This window comes from Monodelphis domestica, chromosome 5 (genome assembly GCF_027887165.1).
Source record: "Monodelphis domestica isolate mMonDom1 chromosome 5, mMonDom1.pri, whole genome shotgun sequence".
In the NCBI taxonomy this organism is placed as follows: Eukaryota; Metazoa; Chordata; class Mammalia; order Didelphimorphia; family Didelphidae; genus Monodelphis; species Monodelphis domestica.
The window spans coordinates 131,623,199-131,638,305 of NC_077231.1; the positions used below are offsets into that span (position 1 = coordinate 131,623,199).

At 33.4% G+C, this 15,107-nt stretch overlaps 1 protein-coding gene across 2 annotated transcripts in view; it reads left to right on the forward strand.

Moving 5' to 3' along the window:
* Nucleotides 1-583: 583 nt before the first annotated feature.
* SLCO1C1 (solute carrier organic anion transporter family member 1C1) overlaps nt 584-15,107 on the forward strand; it is a 115,829-nt gene continuing 101,305 nt past the window's right edge. The window contains exon 1 of one of the 2 annotated variants that reach the window (XM_056799338.1): nt 584-4,751. The gene's annotated coding sequence lies outside the window, so the exon portion shown is untranslated. The remainder of the gene's footprint in view (nt 4,752-15,107) is intronic. The other variant, XM_007503555.3, reaches the window with a different exon arrangement.

Consider the following 15,107-nt stretch of genomic DNA (forward strand, 5'->3'; position numbering starts at 1 on the left):
CAAGAATATTCATAGCTGCGCTCATTGTGGTGGCCAAAAATTGGAAAATGAGGGGATGCCCTTCAATTGGGGAATGGCTGAACAAATTGTGGTATATGTTGGTGATGGAATACTATTGTGCTAAAAGGAATAATAAAGAGGAGGAACTCCATGGAGACTGGAACAACCTCCAGGAAGTGATGCAGAGTGAAAGGAGCAGAACCAGGAAAACATTGTACACAGAGACTGATTCATTGTGGTACAATCGGACATAATGGAATTCTCCATTAGTATCAATGCAATGTCCCTGAACAATCTGGAGGGATCTAGGAGAAAAAACAGTATCCACAAGCAGAGGACAAATTGTGGGAGTAAAAACATTGAGGAAAAGGAACTGCTTGACTACAGGGGTTGAGGGGACATGTCTGAGGAGAGACTCTAAATGAACACTCTAATGCAAATATCAACAACATGGAAATGGGTTCGAATCAAGAAAACATGTTGATACCCAGTGGAATCGCACGTCGACTAGGGGAGAGGTGGGGGGGGGGGGGAAGAAAATAAAATGATCTTTGTTTCCAATGAATAATGTTTGGAAAGGACCAAATAAAATAATGTTAAAAAAAAGACTGATAAAGATAATTGATAACAATATTATGTAATCTATTTGACAAAATAGCTGATGAAAGAACTATAAAATTCCTCTTCTGATACAAATATGATATTGATATTTAAACCAGGAAGAACAAAAACTGAGAAAGGGAACTATAGAACAATATCACTAATAATTATTGATTCAAAATTTAAAAAATACTAGCAAGAAGATCACATAAATATATCAAAAGGATCATACCACGATAAACCCTGGAACTATATGATCACAACTACAGAACAGTATTCATATAAAGTCAGATCTAAACAATTAGAAAATCATTAATTTCTCATGAATAGGCTGAGCCAATACATTATAAATTACAAACTTCCTGAATTAATTCACTTATTCAATGCCTTATCTATCAAGCTACCCAAAAGTTATCTCATAGAGATAGAAAAAAATAATAAAATGTATCTGGAAGAACAAAAGAGCCAGAATATCAAAAGAATTAATAGAAAAAAAAATAAGTAGGACGGAGGCTTAGCTGTACCAGAGCTCAAACTATATTATAAAGCAACAATCCACAAAATAATCTGCTACTTGTTAAGAAATAGAGTGGAGAATAAGTGGGATAGATTAGGTACTCAATATGCAATGCTAAATGCCCATAGTAAATGAGTGTTTGGCATAAAGGTCAAAGCTTTTGGAAGAAGAACTCGGTATTTGAAAAAAAATCTTCTGAGAAAACTGGAAAACAGTATGGCAGAAATTAGGCATATTGTCATAGACCAACACTTCATGCCATATACTAAGGAAACTCAAAATGGATACATGATTTAGAAATAAGGGGCAATAACATAAACAGATTATGGAAGTACAAATTTGATTTATTATCAGATCTATGGAAAAGGTAATAATTTAGATCAAAACAGGTAATAGAGAACATTATGGAGAAAATATTAAGAATTATATGTTTCAATTTGTTCTTTGACTGCATTTGTTTCTTCTCTTGTGGCGAATATCCTTTTTTTCCAGCAATTATAAATCTCTTGGAGTTGTACTGGATCTTTACAAGAGTTTTGCTATTCACAGTTGATCATCTTATATGATTGTCATTAGTATATACAACATTCTCCTTGTTCTGCTCACTTCACTTTGCATCACTTGATACACTTAGTTATCTTTCTAAACAATACAATGCATTAAGGCTTTTTGGGATAGTCTGTGCTTGAGTATGTGTGTATGTATGTAAATATATACATATATATATATGTCTGTGTGTGTATTTATGTATGTATTTATAGAGATATATAACCAAAAGTCATTCCTCAAAAGATAAATGGTCAAAGGAGATAAGCACAAGTTCATAAAAGAATTGCAAAATGTTAACAAGCCATTTTAAGGAATGTTTCACATTACCAATAATAAAAGATTTGCAAATTAAAAAAAAGAAACCTTTAAGTTGCACATGACAGCCAAAAAATTGACAAAAGTTTAAAAAATATTGAAATAATTGATGTTGGAGGGTTGTGGCAAGGATGTTTGTGGAGCTGTGACTCAATACCATTTTTTGGACTTTTGCAAATAGTGTCTGTTGATAATTTCCCATATATACTAAAATATTTATAGTAGCATATTTTGTGGCAGCAAAGAAATGGAAACTAAAAAAGATGGTAATGTAAAATAACATGATAATACTTACATCATCTAGTCAGAGAAACTTATTAGGAACCATTAAACAATATACAAAAATAATGAAAAGGAAAGATTCAAAACAATCAAAAGTGAATGTTACAAAATTATAAATAAATAGAAAAGCTTAAAAAAAGAAAAATAAGAATACATTTCCAGAGTATTATATCCTTGCAAAGTTGAGAAATCCATGGGTGTATTGTATTGTATAAATTTTCATAATTTTTTAGTGCACTGATTATTTTGCTGATTTTTTCTCTTATTTTCTTTAAAAATATCATTTCTTATATAAACCTGCTCTCTGTTGGAGCTAGGAAGAAGGATACTAATTGTGGTATATAAAAATCTATCAATTTGTATAAATGGAGCTTTTATACCTTTGAACTTCATCCCCCAGAAGTCCCTACTATTTCCCAAAATTCCCTTTTCCTGAGTCGTTGCATTTTTGCATGATTGTATTTAAATGGCTGTAACTCCTTCCTCACTCTCTCTTTGACCTGTGACTGGGCTGAGTTCAGGCAGTTCTTTGCTTTAGTTATTATTAAATAAAACTTTATGAAAGATAAAACTTAGTTATTGATTATTAATTAAAAAACACACAAATGAAATATTTTAAAATGATAAATAGCTTTCATGGAGAATAATCCTCACAGTTCTTAATGGAGGGTGAAAATCCATGAGAATGCCATCTGTCTCACTCATTTTAGATCCATCTCTGCCTTAGGAGTAGAATTGGAAGCTTAATTTCCTTAAACTCTAGAGGGGCCCCAGAAAAGCAAGTTCAGGCATGAGTCATAAGTGATTCTGTCTATTGTTCAAGGTTTGAACGAATATTGAAGTTCATCATAGAATCTCCCCCAGCACAATATCATGCAGAGATTTAGAGATCTAGTTCTGTTCATAGTTCCTCTGGAGTGAACCTGAAATCACAATTCTACCTTGGAACTGCCCTTGAATTCCAGAAATTATCTGAATTAAAAACAATTTAGGACTAGATCAGATTTTGGGGGACAAATTCATGCCAAAGGCAAGACTTGAACTCAAATCTTTCTCCTTCCAAGGCCAGTTCTCTATTTTATTAGACTTTGTTAAATATCATGGGACAAATCATATTTATCAGCTATGAGAGTGAGTGTGATGGAGTTGGAAAAGCCCTGGACCTATGGACAGAAGACTTGGTTCAAATCTAAATTTGCCACACACTAGCTGGGCAATCATTGGTAAGGCATTTCCAATCACTGGGCACCTAGTTCCGCTTTTTGTCTTGTAAGGGGGACCAGCTGAGGTGGACAATCTGCCTTATCAGTTACGATTTATTATCCTGAGTCTTTCAAAGGCGAGGATGAGCATTTGTTTCCAAGTAGAATAAAAAAAAAAAAAAAACCAGAGCTTTTTAAACAACCATAGTGAGGATGTTCTAAGGAGACAATTCACATCTGTGGACTTGAAGCATTCCAAATGAATCAAATTTCTTCATCATTGGTTTAGATACGTAAATACCTGGAAATGATCTCCTCCTCCACACACCTGACAATATAAGGCACATTCCCATTGTATGTAAAACTCGTGACCTGAACAACCTGCACTTGTACTCAATCAGTGCTGGACATTATTCAAAACCCACTAAACTCCTTTTCTCAGAAAAAAGGATTTTCCTTGAACTGGAGTCATTCATTTCTCTGGGGAAGCAGCTTTCTTGGACCAGGTTTGAGGTTGAGTGCCAGGGTTTCAAAACTTCTGTTCTAAGTGTGAGTGATTCAGCATATCTCAAGAGAACAATTTCTCTGCCTGCCTGCGTAGGGAGAGCGTAGCCAGAATGAATCTGAAAGAGCCTCATTGTCACTACAGGTGTTAGAATCTCCCCTAGCACAATAACCAGGCAGAGATTTGCCCGCTGTTCCCATTGTAAAGAAAAGATTTCAGTAAAGGAGATTACAGTACAATTTCTCAAAGAGATTCTAATGACAACAACAAAAAAAGGCATTTGGAGGAAGGAAGGGGATTTCTGAACTTTCTTCTTTCCCACTGTTCCCTTTTCTGTCTCTCTGTCTCTGTCTCTCTAGCCCCCGCCCCACACACAGAGACACACAACCACACACAACCACACACAAAGAAAGCTTTATCACGTGTAGCCTTAGGCTTACAGCAAGTTGCAAAGAAATGGCTCAAAGGCTTGAACTGTTTCTGTTCTCAGGAAGCTGAGATGCCGTCAGCGCCTTTGCCAATGTGGCTAGGGTACTGCAAGCTTCAAGTGGAGAGGGACTGGGAGAAGAGAGAAAGGAGAGCAGACTGCCCAAGGCGGGTAGAAACCACATCCTTCATCCCCATTCCCCCCTCTTCCGCTCTGTTTGATCCTGCCTTACCTCCTCACCTAGGACAGCTCGGTTTAAATCTCTTCTCCCACTTTTACCTGACGACTGTGGCTCCAGAGCTACATCGGCTTAGTGAGAGGCAACAGCTCATTCGCTCCGATTTCCATTTCCAGGTAAGCTTTGCTTTTTCTCTTTGGCTTCATTTTGTGAATGCCCCTAACTAAGAAGTGCCAGGAATCCAGTCATGATTTTTCCATTCTCAGTGGCCTACCACACGACCAAAGTGGGGCTTTGAAAGCAGATGTGCCCCTGGTGGAGATAGCTGGATGTCAGAAAAATTGAGAGAAGCAAAGAACAAGTGATGGGAATAGTTTCTGTTTCTTCTTATGTGTATGTGTGTGCCTACATGTATGTACAGTTCTATTAAATATACATCTATGTATACATATCATTTTACATTCATTCTGGCACTCAGTCATTCAAGATGCTCCATATTTTTTGACCCCGTTCAGGGATCTCCTGTAGCAAGATCAAAGAATCCTTTAGTCACCTGAAGAATAACACGCACATGTTCTAAATGATGCACCATGAAATGTGGTGACCAGAGACAGGGTAATACGCATATATATGTATCTATTCATCTATCTAAATCTATGTAGCATATATCATATATGTTCACTTTGCCACACTTACATATAAATGTATACACACATAATGGTATACATATTCCTACTACCCCGTCATCTCTGGGCACCCCCTTCCATATCAGACCACCTACTGTATGCCAATGTTATCTTTCAGACTATCCACAAAGGATTCTGCAGTCTTGCTATATGGGAGTCATTAGTTAGAGCAAAAAATATAAAAAATTCTGAATAATCGAGTTCAAGGACAAAGGTAAAATGTGCTTAACTATTTTTATCCTTGTCTCTCTGCGGAAAGATTATGAAGGTCAAATGCCATTTGGGTTCCAAGTAAGTACATCAGAGGAAATATTAATTCTACAATGGCAAAGGTTAATATTTGTAAAATATGGTTGGCATCATGTTAAAAAACTGATGAAAAAAAGAATTCAATTTCAAAAATGTCATGAAATGAAAGATTTATTTTATTTTTAGGGTCACATTGTCTTTTGCACTTCTTTTCCTTTTAACTCCTCATTATAACAGTACCATAATAACAACAGCAATATTTAAGTCAATTGGCAAAACATCCACACCTGACCATGTATACCACATGTTACAACTGTGGTTCCAACTAAAGGCTAGAAATTCCCTTCTCTTTCATACTTGAATCACGTATGAGGCAAACATAACCAAATATCCTTTAAATCTATCCAAATGGCAGAGCCATGATTAAGTTCAGTCAAATGCAAAAAATAATTTAAATAAATGTGCATCTCAGCTATGACCCCAAAATCAGGATGAAGATAATAGATTTGAGAGAATTTAGGAAGGTCTAATCTCAGTTTGCATTCTAGGCTACTTTATTTTTGAGACCATGCTAAGGCCTGTGGAACTAAAGGTTTAGTGCAAGATCCTATAGGTAATTTTAAGAATACTGACCAGAAGAAATTATATTCTTAGGAAAAAGCATGTTGTATTAGATATAGCTTGGGATTGAATCACATTTTCTTCAAATACAACACTCATTTAATTTATTTCTGATACTTAGCAGAAATGAACCTGGATTGAATGAAAGATTTCATTCAATACTTGCAAAAATTAAATGAATCAATACTGTTTCAGTATATCCCACTATATTAATTTCAATGCTGTTGCTACCATGTTATTTTCCTATAACTAGTGAAATTCTAGTAGCACCATGTTTTTGTTTTTATAGTTAGTTTTAATTATAACATATTTATACCCATAATTTGAAATATTTACCTTAACTCTGATTACTACAGAACAACATTATATCTGAAACCCCCCAAATACCAATGTGCTTATTTGAGTTGTATAGAATGTCCTATAAAAATAGTGATACATGAATTTTAGCAAGACATGAGAGTGAATAATTATGGTTACTGAAGATATTACCATTCATTCCCTTAAAACAGTATAAATTCACCAAAGAAAGAAAGAAAATAACAAAGGGAGCAAGTAGGCAAATAGAAGGAAAGGGGAAGAAATCATCATAGGTAAAATAATTGGGAAGAAAGGGAAAGGAAGGAAATAAGGAAGGGGGGAGGGAAAGAGGAAGACAGGAAACATTTATTAGCATGCACAATGCCAGACATTGCACTAATCACTTTACACATCTAACCTCATTTTTCCTCATGAAACCCTGGGTGGTAGGTCTTAGCATTATCCCCATTTTGCAATTGAATATACTGAGGCAAGTAAAGGTTGTAACTTTCTCAGGGTCATAGAAGCTTGATTTAAACTCAGATCTTCCTAACTCCAGGAATGCTCTACCCATTCCCTCACTACCTATAGAGGGAAAAATAAATGCATGAAAAAATCCTTCCAATACAGTGAGTAAATATCATGTTGTAAATGAAAATGCATCCAGGTAGCCAGAAAGGGAACCCCCCCCTAATATGACAAGGTATATAGAAGTAAAACTAGATGTGTTGTAAAAACATGGAGAAATTCTTCAATTAAAGATATAAAGGAAAAGTTGGCATCTAAAAATACATAATCCAAATGAGTGGAAGAGGAGCAAAATAAAATTAAGCAGGAAATTCAATTATTTGGAATATTTGTTTGGAAAATATTTGTTCAAAAGTGAAGCCTAGATTTATGAATATGGCAGAACAAATGACAAAACAATATAATAAATAGTTGGAACACTTAAGATCACTACAAATTAAAGAAAATCAGTCAAATGATCTGAGAATTTGTTATATAGGTGAAATAGTGCTATAGCTATGTCTAATAATTTGGAAGACATATTTTCCTTAATCATCCCAAACTGTCCAGAATAAAAATTATGTATAAAAGCCAGCTGTCTCCAAGAGACCATGAAATTCAAAGTCCAACCTATTGGATTAACAACAGAGAAGAATAATCTCTTATAGTTAACATGCTCATTCATGGGAGAGATGGAGTATCCAGGGAGTATTAGCACTTCTGGTATGAGGGCTTGCTGAGCACTTTCCAGGGCTGACCATACATGTTTGATGTCTTCCTTTCAACTAGTTTTTATCTAACTCTCACTGGTGGCTACAAGGATCTGTAGTATGCTCAGTGGCCACAACTGGGTAAAATCATCTAGGCAGACAAGCTAAGCCAGGTTGAGGGGAAAATGACAAGCCTCAAACTCATTGGTGATTTAGGGAGATACCTATCCCTAGCATGAGAATACATTTCCTAGCGGAATGGGCAGATGACAACAATTTGTTCCAATAGATATGAAACAGGCTCTGTGGAGTATTTATGGCTCAGTCAGACATCAAATTCAACCACTGCATCCTGGGTCATCACCAGTCATCTTGACTTTAGTCTTGACACTGGACTTTCATAACTCTGGAAGAGAGAGTGAGGTGGTTAGCTTTGAGCAACTCTGCCTCACTTAACTACAATTCATCTATAAATCAAGACATAAGCTTTGATGTTACTGGTTCTCTTCAAAAATAAAGGATGAACAACTCCAGTCCCCACACTTAAGCAGGACAGTTTAATGTGACTTGCATTCTTATACTCCTACATCTTCCCAGCAATTTCCTTGTTGCTACAGTAATATCTGAAATCAGACCCTTTCCTTTCCCTGAACCAACCAGAGAAATTACATCTGCCCAACTCACCATCCTAATTCAGAAGAGGTAAACATATACAAAAGTGGGAGACTTCTTTAGCTACTAAAGCAAAACATAGGAAATAAAGACAAACAAGGACAGGAAGGACAGAAAACCAGTGTGTGTGTGTGTGTGTGTGTGTGTGTGTGTGTGTGTGTGTGTGTGTGTGTGCGTGCATGCACACACATGTGTATGAGCTTTCATCAAGTTTAAAGGAAAGTAGACTAGTATACATTCAGATCTACTTCTATCTCTATAGAACTGACAAGGGCAGGGATAGAAGCTGGTGAAAAATGAATTGCCCAATTAAAAGGAGGCTGATCTTAAAAAAAAATGCGTGGAGTTGGTTTTTTTTTTTAATTTTAAAGATCATACTATTTACAGAAAAAAATAAGAAATAAAAAAATACCCTGAACACCAGAAAGAAGGAAAAAATAAAGGAAACTACTCAGAACATTGGAATACATAAAAAGTACAATCAAAAGAATCCACAAATTGCCTCCAGAAAGAAAAAAGTTCTACATAGCAAACTCCAAAAAGCATAGTGATTAAATTTAACAACTTAAATGATACCAATTCTGCAAATGACCAAGAAAAACAGTTTTAAATATAAAGGAAAGAAAAACTCAAATTATAGATTATGTTGAACCCATCAGAAACCAGAGAAAGGGATTGAATAATATTTTTTTAAAGAACTAAAAAGCTTAAAGTACAATCAGTGGTGAAATACTCAAGAAAATTTTCATTGGATATCATGGCAGATAGGGGGCATATGCTGAACCTACAGTCAGCAATATCTAAGTTTGAATCTCCCCTCATCTACTTATTAGCTTTGCAAAATGGGAAAGTAAAAAAGACTGTCTCCCTCAATTTTTTCAATGAACATCCTTATAGTCCCTGCCTACCAGCATTGTTGTGAAGATAATATTTATAAAGTGATCCACACATGCTCTATCTATCCATAAAGGTCATTATTATATCTGAGAAAATGACAAATAATCCATAATGGAAAGACATTTGGTGCATTTCTACAAGAAAATAAAATATGTATATATATATATATATGTATATTTATATATGTGTGGACGTATTATATGATGAAAAAAGAAACATAAGATAATTAAAAATAGGCATCAGGTAAAATACAAGTAAAATATAATAATTTATGTGAGGTAATAAAGGGGGGCAAAAGCTAGAAATACAGAGTCATGAATCACCTAACTATGGGAAAATATTCTAAACCTAAATAAATAAGTAAATAAAAGGATAACAAGAAAAATATAGAAAAATATGATATATTCTAGCAAGTAAATGGTAAACAATGAAGATAAAATAACTCCTGTAATCTCAAGAATAGTTAGTAATCAGAAATGACTTTAATTGTTTCTTTTAGTTTTGACAAATTTTTTAAAAAGATAAACAAAAGGGGAAATAAAGAATCAAACAAATTGCTAGAGAAACTATATAAAAGATATGTTTTCTTTAAAATGAGAATGTTATAGTATATTTACATAATCTTATTACTATCTTGAACTTTTACAAAATAACTATAATAGTAAAAAGACTACAAATGAATATGGAAAAGAAAATATAATAATTTGGAGAACAAAATGCAATTATTTAAAAATTGTCATGACTTCAGGAAACATAAGCAAGAAATACAGACCCCATGGAGATTTTACTTGACAGTAAAATTCTAAATAATGGATGGAATAAAAAATATTAAAATAAGTCATCAAGTTAAAAAAAATGATGATGGAAAGAACATACCAAAATTTCTGGGATGCAGCTTAAGAAGTACTCAGGAGAGCTAATACAAATATACATTTACAAAATTACTAAAAAGAGTATTGCTTAGGGGACTATGCATTCTTTAAAATAAGAAAGCCAGAAAATTGGTGAATCTAAAAGAAGAATAAAGGATGATATATTGAAAATTGAAGATAAATAGATATCAAAAGACTTTAGGAATAATAACCAAAATTAAAAGTTGGTTCTCTGAGAAGAGTAACAAAACCGGGAAATTTTTAGTCAATTTGATTAAAGAAAAGATGACAGAAAATCAAATCAACAAAATGGTCAATGAATGAGGTGAAATAACAAAAAAGTTGAAATAATGATAACAGAATTGTGAATATGTTAAGAAAACTGAGAACACAAAAGCCATAGAAGATTATTTACAAAAAATATTTTATACTCAGTCTAACAGAAAAGAAAATGAAACTATTTGAAAAGGGGATATCAAAGGAAAGGAAAGATAAAAAAAAAACTTCTGATCATGATGGATTCACAAGAATTCTATTAAACTTTAAAATAACAATTATTAAAATTTGACACAAATTTTTCTCAAAATCTAATAAACTTATAAGTATTATACTAATGCATAAATGCAAGAAACAAAAAAGGACTACAATTTAATATAATTAATGTATGCTATTTAAACTTTTTAAATTAAAATCATGTCATACTTTAAAAATAATCCAAAAAATCATGCATTGTAATGAGGTTTGACTTGACTTGATTGCAAGAATGACTCAATATTAGGAAAACAATCAATATAATTTATCATGTAAAGTATCTAAAACACACGACTATCTCAAATACAAAATAAGTTTTGAAAAAATATAACTTATTTAGGATTTTTACAATTTACAAAATATTACTACAGTGGACCCTTTTAAATAATAAAAAATATTCATCTCAACCCAAAATTATGCTTTATTTACTATTGGGTTATGCCAGAATATTTCATAGTTAATGCAAGGATAGAGCAAGTCTCCTTACTCTGTTATTTGGCTTAGTTCTAGAAATACTAAAAAAAGGAATCAGAAAAAAGAAAGAAAATAAAATCCTAATGATAGGTTACTCCTCTATATTGATAAACTGATAGTTTAATTGTAAATTCCTAGGGAATCAGCAAAGTCAATCAGTTAATAAACATTTATTAAGTACATACTATGTGCCAGCTCTATGCTAAAGATAATAATCGATACCACAATTTCTGCAATGTTGTAAGATAAAATAAATACATCCTTAAAGATAAAGTGCATCAAATGGAAAAAAATAAAAAAATAAAGTGTATTTCTGTATAACTATAATAGCAAAATCCAAGAAGCAGTAATAGACAAGGAAACAATTCCAAATAATTGTAAAATGAATAAAATATACTTTGAGAATTCTAGAAGATTAAGTAAAAATTAAACAATCAATGTCTTATAAATAAATAAAATCAGTTGCAGGATATAAAATATACCCACAAAAATCATCATTATTTCTACATATTACAAAACAAATATACATAAGGAAAAGAGATAAATGCCACTTAAAATAACTATACAAAGTATGAAATATGTGAGTCTATACATACACAGGATCTTAATGAACACAATTATAAAACACTCTCATGCAAATACAGACAATGAATTGGAGAATTCATAATTGATCAAGTACATACAGAGCCAATGTAGTGAAAATGATAATTCCTTCTAAACTAATTTAATTATTCGGTGGCATGCCAATCAAACTATCTAAGAATTATTTTATAAAGCTAGAAAAAATAACAAAATTCATTTGTAGGCACTAGAGGTCAAGAATATCAATGGAATCAATGGAAACAAAGAGTGAAGGAAGAGACCCTACCAGTATCAGATTTTATATTATACTATAAATTGGTAATTATCAAAACAATTTGGTACTGTATAAGAAATAGAATAGTTGATCAATGGAATAGGTCAGGTACAGATAATTCAGAAGTAAATAAACACAATAATTTAGTGTTTGAGAAAAATCAAAGATCTCAGCTAATGAGGCAATAACTCACTATATAGAAAATTGTGACATCAATCTGGCAGAAACCTGGTGTAGACCAAAATCTCACACAGCATACAAAGATAAAACCAAAGCATATGTGTGATTTAGGCATAAAAATGATATTATAAACAAATTATAAGAGCATGGAATAATTTCCTGTCAGATCTATGGCGAGGGGAAGAATTTATGACAAACAAGAGATAGAATGGATTATTGGAGGTGAAATGGACATATTTGGATGAATAAATTAAATTGTTTTGCACAAACAAAACCAATGCAATCAAAATGAGAAGGAAAGTAGAAAACTGAGGGCAAAATAATATATGTCTCATATACAATGTATTTTCTCTAATATGTAGGGAATTGGGCCATATCTTTAAAAAATAGGAATTATTTCTTAACTAATAGTCAAGGAAAATAGATAAGCAGTTTTCAAAAGAACCTGGTTATCAGTAGTCATGAAAAATACTCCAAATTACTAAAAATTACAGTTATGCAAATTATAACAACTCTGAGGTATCATCTCACCCCTAAAAGAGGTGCTAACATGCCAGAAAAGGGCTATAGATACTGTAGGGAACATGGGAAAATAGCTACAAAAATGCAGTATTAAAGGACTCATTAACTGGCCCATTCCATTCTGGAGAATAATTTGAAACTACTCCCAAAGGAGTATAAATTCATGCATACCCTTTGACCCCATAATACCATTACTATTTCTGTATTCCAAATGTATTAAGTAATAAGGAATAGGACCCCAAGTACAAAAATACTTATAGAAGCTCTTTTTGAAGTGGCAGAGGATCAGAAATTGAAGAGGTATATACCAAATGGGAATGTCTGAACACTGATATATGGTTATGATGGAATACTCTTTGCTATAAGAAATGATGAATCAGATATCTAGGTGGTTTCAGAAATCCTAGGAAGATGTAGATCAACTAAGGAAGTGATGTCTGAACCAGGAGAAAAAAAAACTAGAATAATATTGTACACAGTCTCAGCAATGTTGTAATGATAAGCAATGGTGAAAGACAGAAGTGCTGATCAATACAATGATACACAATTACAAAGAACTATGTATGTGCACATAGGTTGAGCTCATGATAAAACCTCCATCTTCTAATGATTGGGCTGTATATGTATGCAAGTACGTTGTGTATACACATTTTACACAATAACAATAATATTATGTTAGTATCAAATTCTTATCATACAGACACACACATATAGATATTGCTGTCCCAAAAATGTAGTGCAATTCAGGCTTATTAAAGAATAAAAGCCGGGTCATATGTATATATGTATATATATATATATATATATATTTATATTTATATATATATGTATGTGTGTGTTAATATGCATGTGTATGACCAAAAGCCATTCACTATTATTCAAATATGTTAGTCACTATTTTAAACATTAAGAATATAAGAAAAGGCAAAAGCAGTCCTTTATCTTAATGCTTTCAAAGACCTTAAAATGTAATGGAAGAGATAGTATGAACAATTTCACCTTTGCAACATCTCTCCAATGTGTTACTTTTCTCCTCTCATATCTCCACCACTCTACTGCAGTCTTCTATTTCCTCATACCTAGATTATTGCAATAGCCTGCTGATTAATCTGTTTGCACCAGTCTGTCCCCAATCCAGCCCATCTTCTGTGATTTTCCAAAAACAGGTCTGCCCATTTTACCCCCTCCTTGTCACTCAATAAACTCCAGGATCTCCCAATCATTTCTAGGATCAAATATAAAATCCTGCTTGGCATTTAAATTCCTTTGTTAATAAGTCTTTCATGCCATCTTCAACCTTTTCCACTTTCTTACCCTTTATGCCCCACCAAGTTGATCCAGTCACACTAGCTTCCTGAGTTTTCTGTAAACAAGAGACTCCATCTCATGGACCTGAACATTCTCTCCAGATGTTTCCCATGCCTGGAATGCTCTCCTTCATCTTCTCCAACTCATGGCTTTCCTGGATTCCTTCAAGTTTCAGTTAATATCCTACATTCTACAAGAAGTCTCTTGCAAACCTTACTAATTTGATTACCTTTCTTCTGTTGATTATTTCCTATTTATCATCTCTATAGTTTGTTTATACTTAGTTATTTGAATGTTATCTCCCCTATAAAACTTCAAGTTCCTTAAGGGCAAGGACTATCTTTTGACTTTTTATGTCCTTAGAGCTTAGAATTATTCATGGCACATAGAAGGCACTTCAGTTTTATTGAATGACTAATTACCCAAGGAAACAAGGGGGATAAATATGAGAGATACTGTGAGGGTAGAATAAAAATATTTAACAACTGATTTGGATGGGAAAGGGGATGAATGAGAGTGAAGAGTTGGTTGTGAGTCTAAATTTATTGGAGGATGATAATGACCTCAACTATACTAAGAGAGTAAAGAAAGGGATAGGTTTTAGGGGAAAAGATAATGTTTAGTTGTGGACATGTTGAGTTTGAGGTCTATATTCAATCTTTCTTGTGAAATGTTCAATACGTAGCTATAGATGGGAAGCTGGAGATCAGGAGAGATGTTAAATAAATATGATCATCATAGGTGGGATAAATGTCATCTGTGACAAGGAAATCACTTTAAAAGACTGATATATATTAATTTAAGGTCGCCAAGGAATTCAGCTATGTAATTCCTAAATGAAAACTCAAGTCAGCAGTCAACTTTTTATGGAGTTTAATTACAACAGGAGGAAGAAAGGAATTAGAGATAGAGAGAGAGAAAAGGGAGAGAAGGGAATAGGGCTTAAATACCCCTTCTGTTTAGGCTGGGCCAAAAGGCCCAAGCCCTTAGATAGCTGGGGCAAAGAAAAGAGATCAGTCCCTATTACTCACGTGACCAAAATGGAGAAACAGTCTCAGAGGCCCCCACCTTCAGCTTCCTTCAGAGCAAGCTTCTCAGAGCACACTCCAACCACACAGCCAAACTCCTCAACCACTCACCCTGAGTCTTC